The sequence below is a fragment of the Geotrypetes seraphini genome, chromosome 2 (assembly GCF_902459505.1).
Source record: "Geotrypetes seraphini chromosome 2, aGeoSer1.1, whole genome shotgun sequence".
Taxonomy (NCBI): domain Eukaryota; kingdom Metazoa; phylum Chordata; class Amphibia; order Gymnophiona; family Dermophiidae; genus Geotrypetes; species Geotrypetes seraphini.
The window spans coordinates 499,580,665-499,598,474 of NC_047085.1; the positions used below are offsets into that span (position 1 = coordinate 499,580,665).

At 47.1% G+C, this 17,810-nt stretch overlaps 1 long non-coding RNA gene and 1 other non-coding gene across 2 annotated transcripts; both read left to right on the forward strand.

Annotated features, from left to right (window-relative positions):
• Window positions 1–9,106: 9,106 nt before the first annotated feature.
• Window positions 9,107–12,820, forward strand: LOC117354469. The gene is made up of 4 exons (XR_004538208.1): window positions 9,107–9,261; window positions 10,948–11,126; window positions 11,359–11,399; window positions 12,705–12,820. It is a non-coding gene; the product is annotated as an uncharacterized LOC117354469 (long non-coding RNA).
• Window positions 12,821–13,562: 742 nt separating this feature from the next.
• LOC117356158 lies at window positions 13,563–13,698 on the forward strand. Its single transcript, XR_004538588.1, has one exon. It is a non-coding gene; the product is annotated as a small nucleolar RNA SNORA50 (small nucleolar RNA).
• Window positions 13,699–17,810: the final 4,112 nt, after the last annotated feature.

Sequence of the window (17,810 nt, forward strand, 5' to 3'; positions counted from 1 at the left end):
TTAATGGTAGGATTGTCCCTAGGGAGTGCATCCGAAATTTTTCTCTGACTACGTGCTCGTTCAGGCCTCGTAGGTCTAGGATGGGTCTGAACCCTCCCGTCTTCTTGGGGATGAGAAAATAACGGGAATAGAATCCCTGATTGTGCTGTGACCTGGGTACTGGCTCTATTGCTCTCGCTTGGAAGAGAGCTTTTATTTCTCTGGAGATGAGTTCTGGTTGCGGTTCCCTGTAGTTTCTTTTTGGTGGGTTGGGTGGTGGGTGGGTGCGGAATCTGATGCAGTATCCCTTTTTTATGATTCGCAGCACCCATTTGTCTGTGGTTATCCTCTCCCAGGCCTTGTGGAAAAGGGAGAGGCGGCCCCCTACTGGGGTGAGGGGCGTTGTTGATGAGTCAAAAACTGGGCCCCGCTTTCGTGCCGGTGGAAGTGGCTGGCTTGTGTTGTTTTCGTTCCCTCTGGCGCTGCCTTTGCTGGTAAGGGGCACTGGGTTGATGTGCTTTCTGTCTGTGTGGTGGCCATCTGGTCCTGCTGTCATACCGCCTTCCATTGGTGTTCTGTCGGCGATACTGGTTGATGTGCCATCTTATTGTTGCGGCTTTTACCAGGCCATCTGAGGAGAGGGTTTGGAGAGTAGTGCAATGCTCCTTCATTTTGTCCACTGCTTCCGTCACTTTGTCTCCGAATAAGTTCTCCCCTGAGCATGGCGCGTCTGCAATACGCTCATGGGTGTCCTCTCGGAGTTCCGAGGCTCGTAGCCATGCCAGGCGTCTGGCTGCTATGGCTACTCCAGCTGTGCGGGTTGAGGTTTCGAATGCGTCGAAGGTCGCTCTTATCATATGTTTTCCGCATTCTTCCATGTCCTGCAGTATGGGAGCTATGTAGGCTTTTCCCTCCGGGTGTAGAGTGTCCAGGGTTTCCTCTACTCTCCTCCGGAGGGCATCGTTATACAGGGTCAGGTGGAATAAGTGGGTATCAATTTTTGCATGGAGCCATGGTAGACCTTTTTAGCAGTGGAATCCAGGGTCCTGTGTTCCTTGCCCAGGGGATTGTTGGCATGAGGGCGGTTGCTCTTCGCTTTTTTGAGTGCAGATTCCACTATGATAGAATGATGAGGGAGCTGTGGTTTGTCAAAGCCTGGTGCCTCACTGATCTGGTATTTTTGGTCCAGTTTCTTGGACACAGCGGTGCCTGACATTGGGGTCTTCCAGATCTCGTCCCGGCGATCTAGTAGCAACTTGTGGGCTGGTAGTATCGCTGTGGCCTTTTGCACTTGCAGGTATTTTAGCAGTCCTGGCACTTCGTTTGTCGCCTCTCGCTCCGGTGTTGGAGCAAGTGCTAGGCGGGTGGCCACCTTCTGGAGGAACTTGGGGTAGGTGAGGTCTTCTGCGGGAGTGTCAGATTGTGCTGTCCCATTTGCAGGCTCAGTGTCTGGAGTCTCCCCAAATGCTGATGCATGTGGGCTGCTTTTTGTTGAGGCATAGCTTGGCTGGTAGCGCTCACTCTGGTCGGAGGCGTAGCCGCCTGTGGTCGGTGAGTGAGATGCCGCTGTCTGTGCTCCATGCCTCCCTGCCGGTGATGGTTGCCGCACTTGTTCTGCATTTTGTGATGGACTTCCCGTCAGCTGTTGTGAGATGAATCTGCTGAATAGATTAAGTAGTTGTTGGTGGTCCATGGTGGCGGCTGGTTAATCGGGGGCACTGGCGCTGTGTTGACGGGACCTGCCCCTGCTCCTGGCTCCGTGGTGGTGTCTGTGCCGTCTCGGCGAGACTGAAGAGGCAGAGGAGGAGGAGGTGGAGGAAGAAGATGAAGTTGTCCTGTATCGCTTCCTTCTTTTTCCCTGTTTGCAGCTTTGTGATTGTTGGGTTTTTTTTTTTGCATCTTGGCTGGTTTGCTGGGCAGAGTCAGTGCTCATGCTTGAAAAAGCACTGTCTTTAGGCTGTGCAGCTTTTAGGTGTAGCTGGGCCTTTAAGGGGGCGGATCCCGACGTGCTGACGTCATCGGGAGCTGGAATCGGAGCAGAGAGTGATCCTTGGCTGCAGGCAACATGGTGCCGTGCTGTATCGAAGCATGGCACTGTTGGAGCACTGGGGCAAGCAGGCGGAGGGGATAGGAGACCCTCGGCCATTTTTTGCCACTGTCTGTGCCTCTGCATTCGACCCGGACCCTGGAGCAGCCGACGGGGAATGTCTCATTAGGTCAGAGAGTTATAAAAGCAGCCTGCTCTGCTGTTCCTGGGTTTCTTTAGTTAGCAGGTAAGCAGGGTTTGCTGTAGCTGCCGATTGGGCTCCCCGGGGGGCTTTTCCAGCGTCGGGTGTGCCGATGGTGTCTTCCCTGCTGCTGGTGGGGATTTTTTTTCCCCTTCTGCTTGTCTTCCCCCGGGTTCTGAAGCGTGTGCAGGCGATTTTTGCGGGCTCTCGGGGACATCTTGAGGCACTGAGGGCAGGCGGCCATGAGGTGAGCCTCTCCTAGGCATCGGACACACACCTCATGGGGGGTCTGTGGAGTTCATTTTCCTCTTGCATGTCGGGCACTTCTTGAATCCCGGTTTTGCAGTGGTTTTTTCTGCTTCCAGTGCCCTTTTCTTCTGGTTTCTTTGTCTTCTTCTTTCTTTCTGTTTTTCGTTTTTTTTTTTTTTTTGTGGAGAGCTGTGATCAGGCCGTTTGGGAGGACGGATGAACTAAACTGGATTAAATGAGGGACAGCACAGGTATATATAGGGCTACCTGCACATAGAAACATAGAAGATGACGGCAGAAAAGGGCTACAGCCCATCAAGTCTGCCCACTCTGCTTACCCACCCCCTGTCTATGCCCTAATGACCCAATTTCCTTATCTTGACCCTCGTAGGGATCCCACATGGGTATCCCATTTATTCTTAAAGTCTGGCACACTGTCTGCCTCGATCACCTGCACTGGAAGCTTGTTCCAATGATCAACCACTCTCTCTGAAGAAATACTTTCTGGTGTCGCCATGAAATTTTCCGCCCCTGAGTTTGAGCGGGTGCCCTCTTGTGGCCGAGGGTCCCTTGAGAAAGAAAATATCATCTTCCACTTCGACACGTCCCGTGAGGTACTTAAATGTTTCGATCATGTCTCCCCTCTTCCTACGTTCCTCAAGAGTGTAGAGCTGCAATTTGTTCAGTCTCTCTTCGTACATGCTCAGATGAGGCTCCCAAAGCCTCACCTGAGCTCTAGGAGAGCAAATCCGAATTTGGGACGTAGATGATGTCACCAAAAGTGGGGCTAACATATACTGCTTGTCCATGGAGAATAACTGTGGCTGCTGGTCCCACCCCTGGTGGTTCGCAAGTTCATGTGCTGCTCCACTTGACTGGTTGGGTGGCTCCATGTACCCCACCACCCTTCTCTGTCCTTCTTGAGAGGGGGGGAGAGTCTGCAGAGAGGGGGCAGGATGCACCCCTTCATCTGTGCCAGTGCTCCTGGCTGCGTTTCCCACTGTGCCTGGAGGCAGAGAAAGAGGAGTGATAATGCCTCTTGAGTGGGCTTCTCCTGCTGTACTGCCTATTGTATATTAAACTGTACAGCGCTGCATATGCCTTTCAGTGCTATAGAAATCATGAATAGTACAGAGTCCCTCATGCTAGCTGGAAAAGCACTCTGCCTAGGTTTTATGAAGAGCAAACAGCTTTTTAGACTGAGGAGTTTCAAACCCCACCCTTGGAGAGGCATGGTCTGGCATGCCGCATCTCTGAAGAAAGGCAGACTCCTCGTTCCCAACCTGAGGGGGGGAGGGGGGCGGGGTGGGAAAGGTGTGAATTGTAGACTCTGCAGGACCCCAAGAGGGAAAGAAACATCGAGTTGGTTTTTTGTTTTTTTTTTTCCAGCATGTCCTTTATAAGCTGAACTCTGGGGCAGCATGTCTCCTACTGGGGGGAGAGGTCTGCAGGTCCCCTCCAAGGGAAAGAAGCATGGGAGATTCTTTCTCCTTAAATTCAGATTGGGAGGAGGGTGGGGCAGAGCCCTCGGGGCTGCAACAGATTATCAGAGCTTTTCCCAAAAACAAGCAGATAGGACTTACCTTTGAACCCCAATCGGCTCCCTTCAGAGGCTGGCTTTAAGAGGCAGCATGCCGTCTGGAGGGTGAAAGCCCCGATCTGTTGCTTGCAGAGGCTGTGGATTTACGCAGCAGCATGCAAGACTCCTATCTGCTGCCCTGCAGAGGATGGCTGCGTGGCAACATGCAGGGATTCCTGGAGAGATCTCTCGGTCTGGCGAGACTCCTATCGGCTGCCCTGCAGAGGCTGGTTCTAAGCGGCAACATGCAGGGACTCCGGGAGATATTTCTCTACCGGGCCAAGTGCAGGCGGGGGGATTAGCTGTGCCAGGGCATCCTGGAGGCTCCTTGCCACTGTAGCATGTGGATCCCCCGCTGCTGCATTCTGATGAGGATGGCTGCTGGAGGAAGATTCTCGGGCCTTACTTCTCTTCATGCCCTGCGGAGGCTGGCTGTAAGCAGCAACATGCAGGAACTCCTGGAGAGATCTCTCGGTCTGGTGAGACTCCTATCAGCTTCCTGCAGGGGCCGACGGCTAGCGACAGCATGCAGGACCTCCGGGAGAGATTTCTCGACCGGGCAAGTTGCAGTCGGGGGGGTTGACTGAGCCAGGACGTCCTGGAGGCTCCTCACCGGATTCGTCTGTGGATCCCCCGCTGCTACGCTCCGATGAGGATGGCTGCTGGAGGAAGATTCTCGGGCCTCACTTCTCTTCAAGAAGTCTCTCAGTGCCCTCTTCCTTAGCTTGCGTGCCCGTGGAGACAGACGGACGCAGTGTATGCAACACTGTTCCTCGTGTGCTGTGCCCAAGCAGCGAACGCACAGGTCGTGAGGGTCCAGTGTGCTCATCCTTTTCCTGCAGCCCGGACATTTCTTTGATGTTTCTGGCATCTTCAAGATGATAAGTAGAACAAGTTTTGATTGTAGAAAAATGGAGAGCTGTGGAAAAATCCGACCGATGGGAACGGGCAGAAACTAAAGACTGGGGATTAGGGGGAAGCAGGGGAAAATGGGTAGGGCTCGGGCATGCCCAGTGGGGCCCGGGCACTGCACATGCTCAGAGGAAAAAAAAAAATTTCTCTGAGCTATTGGAGAGCTTATCCGCAAATTGAGAGGTGTTGTGACAACACCCATATGTGGCTGACTCATCCTGCTTGTCCTAGGAGAAACCTGCATGACATTCAAAATGATAGAAGAGAGTATGAACTTGGGGGGGGGGGGGAGCAGTGGTCTCTCCATTCACTAGCAGGACACTGGATGTCTCATTTATTAAAAAAAAAAAAAAATTAAAAATTTTTATATACTGTATATTACCTATACGGTTTACATAATAACAGGCATAAAATGTTAGACAAATATACATACACGTCCCCCTCTGTATTCGCAAATTCCATGTCTACAGATTCGGTTATTCGCGATTTTTGACCAGAAAATTTTTTGGGCCATTTTTAGCCCTTAAGTCTTACCTGGTGGTCTAGTGGGTTTTCAGGCAGGAGATATCTTCCCACGCTCCTGCCCCGTGCTGATTGCTCACAGGAAATGGCTCAAGAGATTATGGGAGCTCAAGGCAGCCATTTTCTTTGAGTGATCTGCACGGGGCAGGAGCATGGAAAGATCACTCCTGCCTGAAAACCCGCTAGACCGCCAGGTAAGGCTTAAGGGGGGGACTTACAGGACTAAAAATAGCCGGGGGAAGCGGGGGATAAGGGCAGAACCGACCCGAATATTATTTGTGGTTTTTCCATATTCGAGTGCCGGCTCTGCCCCTAAGCCCTGCGAATACTGAGGGGGAAGTGTATTTCAATTATTACAAAACAACACTTCATAAAAAGTGGTCAGCAGGCACCAAAATTTTTTTAGATCCAATTTTAATGTAGAGTTTGAACTCACAAAAGCATTCACAAACAGTTGGGTTTTTAAACATTTTGTTAAAATTCATTCTAGCATTACAAAAATGCAAAATTCCCGGCAGGGTATTCCACAGCTTTATGGCTGCACCACTCTTAATATGGGAAATTAGCATCTTATCCATTCAGCATAGTTTCATGCTGTTTTCTGATCTCAAACTTCTTTTAGGCTGATAAATTTCAAAGAACCCTTGAAAAACAGCAGGAAAGATGTGGTACAAAATATGGAAAGAATTTTTAATTGGACCCATGTTAGTGACAATAGTAGCAGCTTTGACAAACTATTGAAAAGAAAAAGCTGAATCCAAATACACTTCTCCTTCCGTATTTGCGGTTTCAGCAATTGCGGTTTCGATTATTCACAATTTTTAGCTTGCTGGCTCCTCCCCCACATTCCATCAGCATGCATAGAGAAATCGCTGATTCAAAGTGTTTACAGAGAAAATTGGCAATTCCCAGCACTTTCTTACCTGTGTTTTGCCTCTCCTTCAGGAACAGGCCAGGTCTCCCACCATGTTATTCGGTGTTTCACCATATTCACAATGGTTTTTTTTAAATAGAACACAGCGAATAACATATGAAAAAAGTTATTTGCGGTTTTTCTATATTTGCGGTTCTGTTATTCCCCTATCACCGTGAATATGGAGGGAGAAGTGTAAATAGACCTCAGGTCAGCATGTGTCAAATGATGGTGATTTCAGTCCACATTCAAGAGGGAAGGGAGGGGATGGACACAACAAGAGCCATCCATATTGCAGGTTTCGTTAGCTTATTTTAAATCTGTGAATTTGGTTGCACATATCTCCGTGATTGACTTGTGATGAAAATATTCAAAGCGACGTTTATTAATTTTATTTTCAGTCGTTGCCAGGATATGGAAAGCTTTCAGTTAGATTCAGGGTGCGCAATCCACAAACTAGGAAACAAAATCTGACAAGTCAAATTTGCTTCTGACAATCACGGTTCTGTCTTTCATATACCTTTAATTACATCTTGTCACCTTCACTCCTGCTGTTCCCCAGGCCATTCTGCTGTTTCTACAAGACTCTTCTTACTTAACTTATCTCACCAGGGCAAAGGTACTGTTTTGCAAGCTCTGCAGTGTGGCATGAATCCTGACTAATTTGCATGGTCTACTGTTCTTCCCTATAAGCTCAGCAGTTCATATAGCTGCCTTTTTACCACATTCTTTAATATTTTTTACTTTTTATTTTTTTCCTCAGTTGTCACAAGGACAGAATGAGAAATATTCACTAGCATCCAGTCTTTAGTTTACACCACTATTGTAAATACACAGTAAGAGGGTCAGTTGAAAAGTTTCCAGCCTAATCAAGGAAACAGCATTTTGCCCTTAGGTCCGTGCCACTTTTAGTCTCAGCATAGGGAAGGAGAAGCATTAGGGTCCGTGAGAGCATGGAGGGCTGAGAACCATGACCTATGCTGAGACTAAAAGTGGCAAAAATGTTATAATTTCATAAGATATGAAAGTAGCCTAGAGATTAAGGCAGCTGTTTTGGGTCCTGGCTGATCTGGGTTCAAGACTGGGTTGAACCAAGCAAAAATACATTTTCCTGCCGCAGCTCTGGGGTAAAAAGCAGACCTCCCTTAGCTGAAGTGAGGTCAGGAAGGGGTAAAACGTGGACCTTGTGGATCTTAACTGTACATCCTTAAAAATCTTCATTTATTGACAGCTGAGGTTTCAGATTTCATGTCTGCAGGTTTGTGTTTTAGCCCCTCATTTCACGGCTGTAACTGTTGCCATTTCTGACCCCATGGATCTGTGTTGACAGTCTTATTAATAATAATTAATCTGAGGAAACACTTCAGCTAAGGGAGGTCTGCGTTTTACCCCAGAGCTGCTTGGTTCAACTCAGTCTTGAACCCAGATCAGCCAGGGCCCAAGACAGCTGCTCTAACCTCCAGGATACACTTGAGAAGAGAATGAGAGAAGAACCATCAAAGGAAACCCTGAGGCAAACGACTAAAGGCCTACAATAAAAGCAGGCCAAGAACAAAATGGATTCTATAAAACTTAATCTGTGACCCATATGCTGACAGCACCCAGACACCTACTAGGGAAATTTCCATGCAGAAGTACTGGTCACAAGATAAGTGACTAAAGCAGGACAACATGATGTGGCATGGAAAGATAGTCACAAGACAGCAACATGACTCATATGTGCTGAGTACAAAACATGTTCAAAGTGCATAGTAACACCCAGGAGGAAGGTGGGGGTCCACTGAGAAAGGAGGGGGGGGGGTCCATGTTCAAAGGGTCTGGAAATTAAGCACCAAGGTCAAACTGTCACAGGAGATAAAGAAGTTGTTTCTTAGACAACACTTTTAGTTTCAGCTTAGGTCATGGCTCTGACAGACCTCCATGACACTTCAGTTCTGACAGATCCTAATGCTTCTCCCTCCCTAAGCTGAGACTAAAAGTGGCACTGACCTCAGGGCAAAAGTTTTGCCACTTTTAGTCTCAGCATAGGGAGGGAGAAGCATTAGGATCCGTCAGAGCTAAAGTATGTTGAGACTAAAGGTGGCAAAACTTTTATCATTTTCACAAGCTACTAAAGTAGCCTGGAGGTTAGAGCAGCTGTTTTGGGCCCTGCTGATCTGGGTTCAAGACCAGGTTGAACCAAACAACAATAAATTTTCCTTCTGCAGCTCAGGGTTAAAACGCAGACCTCCCTTAGCTGAAGGGTTTCCTCAGATTAATTATTATTAATGTCAGCACAGATCCGTGGAGCCAGAACAGCAACAGTTACAGCGGTGGAATGAGGGGCTAAAACGCGGACCTGCGGACATGAAATCTGAAACCTCAGCTGTCAATGAAGATTTTTTTAAGGACGTGCGGTTGAGATCCGCGGGGTCCGCGTTTTACTCCTTCCGCCGTGAAGTCCGCGTTTTACCCCCTTCCCTTTGGTAGGAGCCGGCTAGTGGGCGGGACGAGCGATACGTCAGCTTCTGCAGGCCAATCGTCTGTCTTTTCCTGGGAGAAGGAGGCCCGCTGGCCTCACCTACCAAAACCTTTAAAAAGATCTCGGCGAGCACGCGCTCTCTTTGTTCACGCTGCACCCTGCTGGCTAGTAGGCGGGACGAGCGATACGTTAGCTTCCGCAAGCCAATCGTCTGTCTTTTCCTGGGAGAAGGCGGTCCCCCCCGCTGGCCCCACCTACCAAAACCTTTCAAAAGATCTCGGCGAGCACGCGTCGCTCTCTTTTGTTCTCGCCGCGTCATGGTGCCGCTTTCTCGTGGCCGGGGCTTCTTCGTTTGGACTCGGAGGACGCGTGAGAGAAGACCGGCTAAGTAGTCCTTCGGGCTAGCTTCTTTGGCCAGGTCGGTGAGAAGCAGCTGCGCGTTAATATAGCTTAAATGTATCATCCTAACAGTCTCGAGGAGCTGAAAGGAGAAAATATCAAAAGACAAGCGCAAAGGACGTGTGGTCGAGCAAATGGGCCGGTGAAGGCTTATCCACCTTTTTTTTATTCTCCTGGCCCTTAGAAGCTTAGCAATGCACATGGTGCTTAACCCTTTCAGGACCATAAGGATCGTAGGCCAATTTTTGTGGTTTTGACGACATTTTTATGGTAAAAAGGGCTTGCAGATGCCAAAAAATTGATTTTTTTTTGTGAAATATCATTATTTTTATTTAAAAAAATCACACTTCTGGCTTATGGACAGTGTGGCAAGTGAATCTTCTCGTCAATCTAGCAACGACGCTAATGAATGAATGTCGGAACCAGTTTGTTTACATAAAGGCAGTATCATATGGAATCCGTACATATCAAATTTAGAACTGTAGACTATCCCAATCAAAATTTATAGGATTTTAAAGTTATGGGACAAATATGTCCCTTGGTCCTGAAAGGGTTAAGGCAAGATGTCTGAGCTTCAGCTCTGCAGTGCCGGGAAGTTGGGGGTTGGTCTTGCATGTTTTCAAGACTTGCTCGGACTTGCAGAGAGAGAGAGAGTGGAGTCTTTGTTCTGCAGCTGGGGACAGAGGCGAGGGAAAGACTTTGAATGCTTGAGAACGAGAGGGTTTGGGCAAAGGCTGGTAAGTACATGAGAGGGGGAGGGGTGGCTGAGGAGGGAGCCACAAAGGTTGGGTATGTTGCTTTGTATCCTGTTCAGGGTTCTGCTGGGTGGACGGGATTAAAAAAAAAATAAATAAAACAAATCAAATAAGCCCGGTCTAGTGTTAAGAGCAGTGGCATGCTGAGAACCAGTGAAACTAGCCTTCAAACCTACTGACATGCCTTGTAACTGGGGGTGAGTCACTTTACTTGCCTCCAGCCCGAACTTACTGCTTTGTTGGTCTGGATCTTATTTAACACACTCCCCCCCCCCCTATGTTTCTCTATTGGGCCTAATTAAAATGTAAGCACAAATTACACTACTGCTTCCACTAATCATTTTCTATAGTGCTACCAGATGCCCACTGCGCTGTGCATCTGACATGAGAGACCTTATAATCTAATTACTAGTGTATGTTAAGTTGTTAATAGAGCTTAGTAAATGTAGTCCTTGAATTACAAATCATTAGGGACAGGAAAACACCTATTGTATCTTAATGTAATATTATCTTTTGATTACAAAATGCAAGCTAAACACAATATTTAAACATTTGTCAGACTATGAAATTTAGTGTAGGGGAAAAAGCATGAGGCTGCTAGTGCCAGAAACCATTAAACTTGGCACTCCCATCCTAAAATGTCTCAAAGCAAGGGGTTTGTCAGGGAGGCCCAAGGGAGATTTGAGAAGTCCAAAATCTGGAGAAAAGGAGCATAAAAAATAGAACAGTGTTTAATTTTGTTTATGGTAACAAGCCTGAATAGAAAATCAATCAGCTTTCCCTGAACCCCTCAATCTTTCTTTCCCGTCTTCCTCCTTCCTCACTCAATCCTCGTCATTCTTAAAGAACATTTCTTTAAAAGATGCCACAAAACTTTGTTTTGCAAGCTTGAGACAAATGGTTAAACATCGTCCATTTTGATAGCATGGTTATTGTGTCTTATATTTCAGATCTGATAATGAAGCAAGGGTCTCCACCTTTGACTTAAGAGAATGGGGCTGGAAAAGCAGTCATGGCAAATGTTGATGGACCAGCTGCAGCCTTAGCCGTCTGCCTCTTTCAGGTTCCTGGAAGGCATGGTGTTTGATCTCGGTACAGCGCTCCCTGCAGCGGCTTGTGGGAAGACCAGGTATGGTGAATCCTGAACCTGGAGTACGTCCTCTTAACCTGTGGTGTGGGCAGATACCTTAGTGTGGAAGAGCCGAGTTGGCACTTAATGATGATTTATCTGTGCGTTAGACTTCTGAACCACATGAAGTCACTCTAGAATCTGATTAGCCAGCTCAGTTTATATACCATCAGTGGGCACATTAAAAATTTACTACTGTATAACCTTTATTTTTTTTCTTTCCTGTTTGCAGGAAGAACACAGATATTCAACTGAACTTGTGTAATATCTTTGGTAGGTTTTATAACATTCTTATAAGGTTTCATAACTTAAATTGCAGTTTTCTGTATTAATTTGACTGGCATGATCTGACACTTCCCAAAATAGGGCACTTGAGAGAACTTTTCAACTATTTAGATGCAGAGCATGTGTAAGGAAGCAGTGATTACTATACACTCTAAAAATAAAATAGTACAGTAGTCTTGCTTATCCAGTGTTCTGGATTATCTGATGTACGTCAGTGAAGTCATAGCATTCATTGAGGTGCACACAGGCTTTTCTTTCCCGGCATCAGGTTTAGTTGAAAGGTAGCAATGCTAGGTAAGATTCTTGAGCATATAAGTTTGAAATTTTTACTTTTTTCTCTTGAGACATGCATTCAATATACTTCTATTTCATTCCTCATTCAACTTTGATTATCTAACAACCTGTTCTGTTTGGATAATTGACTCTACTGGACAAGAACAGAGCAGGCAAAAAATTGCTATTGTCTTGGAATTGCAGTGTGATAGTTCTAAGAGCAGCTTACTAGTTACTGGGTTGAAAACAGGGTTCTCCCATTGTCTCCCTCCTGTGACCACGGGCAAGCTGTCATCCTCCATTACCTCAGCCAGCTCAGATCTTCATCTCCCTGGGATGGGGACTTATCAAGGACAAGACAGCGAGGGTGGTGTAGCCTGTAACTAAGGGGTTGTGTACATGTGAGCACAGCATGGGTGTATCCTCAAGTTCCACACACAACTTAGAGGATATAAGTAAGTTGCATACCAATGCTTGCTGCACTTGATTTGCCCATTTATACCTGTAGTAGACCTGGCATAAATGGGTGCACCTACATTTAAGCTTGCTGATGTAGGTTTATGCTTGTAATCTATAACAATCTGAACCCAAATGCTGTTATAGAATGCTGCATCAGGGTACTTAACATCTCGACACCCCTTTATAGATCTGGCACCCTCTAGTTTGCTTGAACTCACATTGAAAATGGGATTGAGAAAGCAAATGGTTTAAATCCCAATCATGCTGCAGCTTCGTGGGCTTTAAAGGTGTAAAGGGCTCATTTTTTGTCAATAATAAAAAGGGATCGATAGTTAGCTCTGATGTCGAGCAAAATAAGTTGGCCTCAGCTTCTCATCCCTTCACTTGTGATAAGCAGCCACTGATGTTCTAGGGGTTTTTAGCTGTCATATTTCTTACTAATAATTGGGGAAACAATCAGAAGGGCATTTACTAACTGTATTGGGCTCTTCATTTTTGTCTTAAGTAGTGAGGTATACTCTTGAATTTACTATCTCATTGTTTTCTGTTGTTTTTTTCCAGAGTGTGAGCTACTGTGACTGGCCAGGTTGTGAGATGCAGGGGTTGCCTAGCTTCACAAGAAAATGAAGTGAAATTGTGGAAAACTAGAGACTTTAAATAAAAGTAGTCAAAGTTGTTGTTGGGTTTTTTGTTCTTTATATTTAATTTTGATCTAAAATACAGATATCCAATGTACAAACTAACCACAATAACAATCCAAGGAAGAGTCCTATCATGGTATTATATGGAACATATCTGAACTTACGCATAACCACAAATGCCAGATATACACTACCCAACTCCCCTGATCTATAGAAACCCCCCATCCCTGCACCAAGAACAGTGGGAGAACCAGAGCCCAATACCAGATATAGAAAAAAAGGCCCATGATTTGATTTGGTATATTGGATGTCTAGTTATGTCTATGCTTTATGTGGAAATCGCAGGGAAAGTAAGATTTTATGTGTGTGATATGTAAACTGCAGAATTGTATGCGGTATATAAGTTTTTTAATAAATAAGGAAGAGCTACCCTCCCCCATCTACTCCCACCCATTATTAGAATGTCCTCTACCCCATATCCCGCCTTTCCACCTCTAAATATCTCCCCCAGATATCCAGGAATTGGGGCCATCAGTGCGTCAGCAGAGCCAAAAGCCTATACTGATCACATACCCCCCAAGCCGCATCCTCATAAGTACCAGTGTAGGAGCTCGAATGCAAGGCTCAAATGTTTGTCTGCCATTCCTTCCACTCCAACTCCCAAAAGAGCTGTGTCTGCCTCCATTGCCACAGGGTTTCTGAGTGAGTTTACTCACATAGTGAAACACCTCCCAGTACCCCCAAAGTTGTAGTTTTAATGGTTCTTCGAATGTACTGTTAGCACTGCCTTTGAACCTCTGAAATGCCTCCTTCATGATTTCAGTGGCCAAGCATCAGTGCAAAAGCATTAGCTTGTTATAACTGGAGCTTCTAAGTCAAACACTTAGCTGTTCTTTTAAAAGCAAGCTACATTTTTCTGTAAATAAGGCTTATAAGACTTGAACAAAAAAGCTTTTCTTATTCTTGTAAAGGCTTAAGGAACGGCAGTCCTGCTATTTAAGGCAGTAATATTACACATGACAAAAAAAATCCTTATCCATTTCATTTCAGGATTTAATGTGTATTAAGCCTTTGTAAAAGTGCTGATTTACCGCAGGATTTACACTATAATATTGGAGTACAGCCTCTTACACATTTGTTTGCCTTTAGGGGCAGGAAAGCGAAGTTATTTACCTGTAACGGGAGTTCTCCGTGGACAGCAGGATAAGTCAGCCACACTTTTGGTGACGTCATCTACGTTCCCAATTCGGATTTGCTCTCCCAGAGCTCAAGTGAGGCTTTAGGAGCCTCATTTGAGCATGTGCAGGTAGCCCTATATATACCTGTGCTGTCCCTCACTAATCCAGTGATTCCCCTTGCTTGAGTCTTATTGCAGTGTCACCCATAGGGGAGGAGGGAGGGTCAGGGTGGCTGACTTATCCTGCTGTCTACGGAGAACTCCCGTTACAGGTAAGTAACTTTGCTTTCTCCATGGACAAGCAGTATAAGTCAGCCCCACTTTTGGTGACTCTCCAGCTGCGGGGGGCAGAGGGTGTAAGAGGACGGGGTCCCCATCAGGGGATGGTCCCCTCTGCGTCTCCGCTATCTTGCTGCGGTAGGGTGCATAAAAGTCAGGTGAGGGACAGAGATAAAAACCCAATTACTGAGACCAGTCAGAGGTTATGTGTTGTAAACAATAGGAACTTTATTTTGGTCCTCAGAACTGGACCAACACTTTCTTTCTTACCAACATGGTAGAGTATGTATCTCAATAACAGATAGCGATTATAACAAATATATATCACCAACGTGGTGTTTGAGTAACACTTTTTTTTTTTTTGTGTGTGTGTGCAAATTGTGCCAACATAGCAGAATATAAGCTGTCTAACAATCTCTTCTGTCTGATTCAGATAGATCAGATAGTCCTGTTCATCTAGTCCAGGTATTGGTGTATTTTGCTGTGTCTGTTTTGGTCACCATTCGTAGTATGTTGAAACCAAAGTCATTGGAGGTCTGTTTTCAGGCGATCCAGGCAATAGTGTCTGGTGAGAGTGTGTGGGGTAGACCATGTGGCTGCTCTGCAAATGTCCTGAAGTGGCGTGTTACTGAGGTTTGTCAATGTTGCGGCCATGGCTCTTAGTTGGTGTGCTGTGGTCTTTCTCTCAAGGGACACTCCCTCTTGCTCATAGCAGGAGGCAATGCAGTTTGAGATCCAGTTGGATATAGTGCATTTCCCCACTGGTGTTCCTGGCTTGTTGGGGTCAAAGGAGACAAATAGTTGTACTGCCTTTCGCCAGTGTTACGTTCGTTAAATGTATAGGCGAAGTGCACGGGTGCAGTCCAAGATGTGTAGGAGTTGTTCCGTGCTGTTGGTATTTGGTCCCGGGCAGAAGGAGGGGAGCACTATCAATTTGGTTTACATGGAAAGATGAGACTACCTTAGATAGAAACTTTGGATGAGTTCTCAGCACTGCGTGATCATGAAGGATCTGTGTGTCTGGTGGGTATGTCACCAGGGCCTGTAGCTCGCTGATACGCCTTGCTAATGTGATGGCAGTGAGCAAGATTACTTTCCAGGTGATGAATTTGATTGGCGCATACTCCAATGGCTCGAAGGGGTGCGCTGTTACCCTGCGGAGGATGATGCCCAGGTCCCACGCTGGCGGTGGGCGGGGGGTGCAAGTTTATAAGCCCTTTCATGAATTTGGACACTAGTGGGTGTGTGGCTAGGGTCCTGTCCTCAATGCGGTTGCGGAACGCTGATATAGCGCTCAAGTGGACTCTTATGGAGGATGTTTTCAGGCCTGCTTTGGATAAGTCAAGTAAGTATTGGAATACTACTGGGACCTGGCAGGTGAATGGATCTTCTCCTTTCGAGACACACCATATGTGGAATCTTTTCCACTTGAGCCTGTATGATTTCCTGTTTGCCGAGCGTCTGGCTGCTCGCAGTACCTCGGTCACCCCGGTTGACATGTGGAAAGGGTCCAGGATTAGCTTTTCAACATCCATGCTGTCAGGGTTAGTGCTTTCAATCTGGGATGCAGAGTTTGTCCCTGGTCCTGGGTGATGAGGTCCGGTCGCAGCGGTAGACAGATTGGCGGCTGTGCCGACATCTGGTATAGGCAGGGGAACCACACCTGTCTCGGCCAGTGGGGCGCAATGAAGATCACTGTGGCTGCCTTCTGCCTGATCTTCTATAGCACTCTGTGGATGAGTGGTATGGGGGGAAAAGCATAGAGCAGGTGTTCCCCCCAATGTATGGAGAAAAGTGTCCCTGGTTTGACTGTATTGTGCCGGTCTTTTGGAGCAGAATTGAGGGCACATCTTGTTGTCCTCTGCGGCGAGGAGGTCCCTTGTTGGGAGGCCCCATTTGTGGAAGAGATCCTGGGCTCCATCCGGATGGAGGGACCATTCTTGGGGGTCCAGCTTTCTGCTGAGGCTGTCCGCCAGGGCGTTGTTCAGGCTCGGGAGGTAGGTGGCATTGATGAGAATATTGGTTGATAAAGCAAATGTCCAGATTTTTTGGGCTTCCCTGCAGAGGGTGAGTGAGCCCGTGCCTCCCTGCTTGTTGATATAGAACATTGCCACCTGATTGTCTGTCTGGATCAGTAAGGTCTTGTTGGAGATCCAAGGAGTAAAGGCTTGTAGGGCATTCACAATTGCCCTGAGTTCTAGTGGGTTGATGTGTTGTTTGGCCTCGGAAGGTGACCAGGGGTTCTCAGATGGAGGAGGTGGGCTCCCCACCCCTGTTTTGAGGCATCTGTGGTGAGTGTCAGTTGGTGTTGTGGCTGCTGGAAAAGCTTGCCTGTGTACAAATTCTGTTGTGTCCAACACTTGAGGTTGTTGCGAATTTTCTGATCCATTGGGACTCTGAGACAGAGGCTGTGTGTGTTGGTTCCAATTCTTTCTGAGGAACCACTGAAGGGGTCGCATGTGGAATTTGGTGCGTGGGACAACATGCATGGAGGCTGCTTGATGGCCCAGGAGGCGTAGTATTGTTCTTGCTGTGAATGTGTGTGTCTCTGATATTTGCTGAACCAGTTTTTTGTATTGCTTGTCCTTTGAGTGGGGCAGAAAAGCTGCATTCAGGGGCGTGCAGATCCTTGCCCCAATGAATTCTATTGATTATGCTGGTTGTAGCACGGATTTTTTGGTGTTTACCCCTGGGATTGCAGGAGTGACATCATTGTATTGACTGCTGTTGTCGTTTTCCAGGCTGATGGACCCCCCGGCAGCCAGTCGTCCAGGTAAGGGAACACGCATATGGCGCTCTTGTGGAGGTGTGCCGCTGCTACCATGACACATTTTGTGAAGACTCACGGTGCAGAGGAGAGTCCAAAGGGGCAGGACCCTGTATTGGAAGTAGTGCATACGAAATTTCTCCTTGGTTACATACTTGTTTAGGCCTCGTAGGTCTTGAATGGGTCTGAACCCCCCTGTCTTTTTGGGGATGAGAAAATAGTGGGAGTAGAACCCTTGGTTGTGCTGTGACTTGGATACTGGTTCTATTGCTCTTGCTTGAAGGAGAGCTTTGATTTCTCTGAGGATGAGTTCTTTGGTGGGTTGGCTGGCGGGTGTGTAGCACCCATTTTTCTGTTGTTATCTTCTCCCAGGCTTTGTTGAATGCGGAGAGGCGGCCCCCAACAGGGGTGGAGGGCCTTGCTGATGTGTCAAAAGCTAGGCCCGGCTTTTGCGGTGGTGGAAGTAGCTGGCTTCTGCTGTTTTCCCTCCCTCTGGCGCTGCCTTTGCTAGTAAGGGGCACTGCAGGGTTGTGCTTTTTGTCTGTAGGATGGCCCTCTTGTCTGGTTGTCGAAACGCCTTACGGTGTTATTTTGTCGGCAATAGTGGTTAGTGCTATGCCGCCTTGGTGCCGGGGTTTTTACAAAGCCATCTGAGGAAAGGGTTTGGAGAGTTGTGCAATTGGCTTTCATTGTGTCCACTGTTTCCGTGACTTTGTCTTCGAATAAGTTCTCCCCTGAGCAAGGTGCATCTGCGATATGCTCATGGGTGTCCTCGTGTAGGCCCGATGCCTGCAGACATGCCA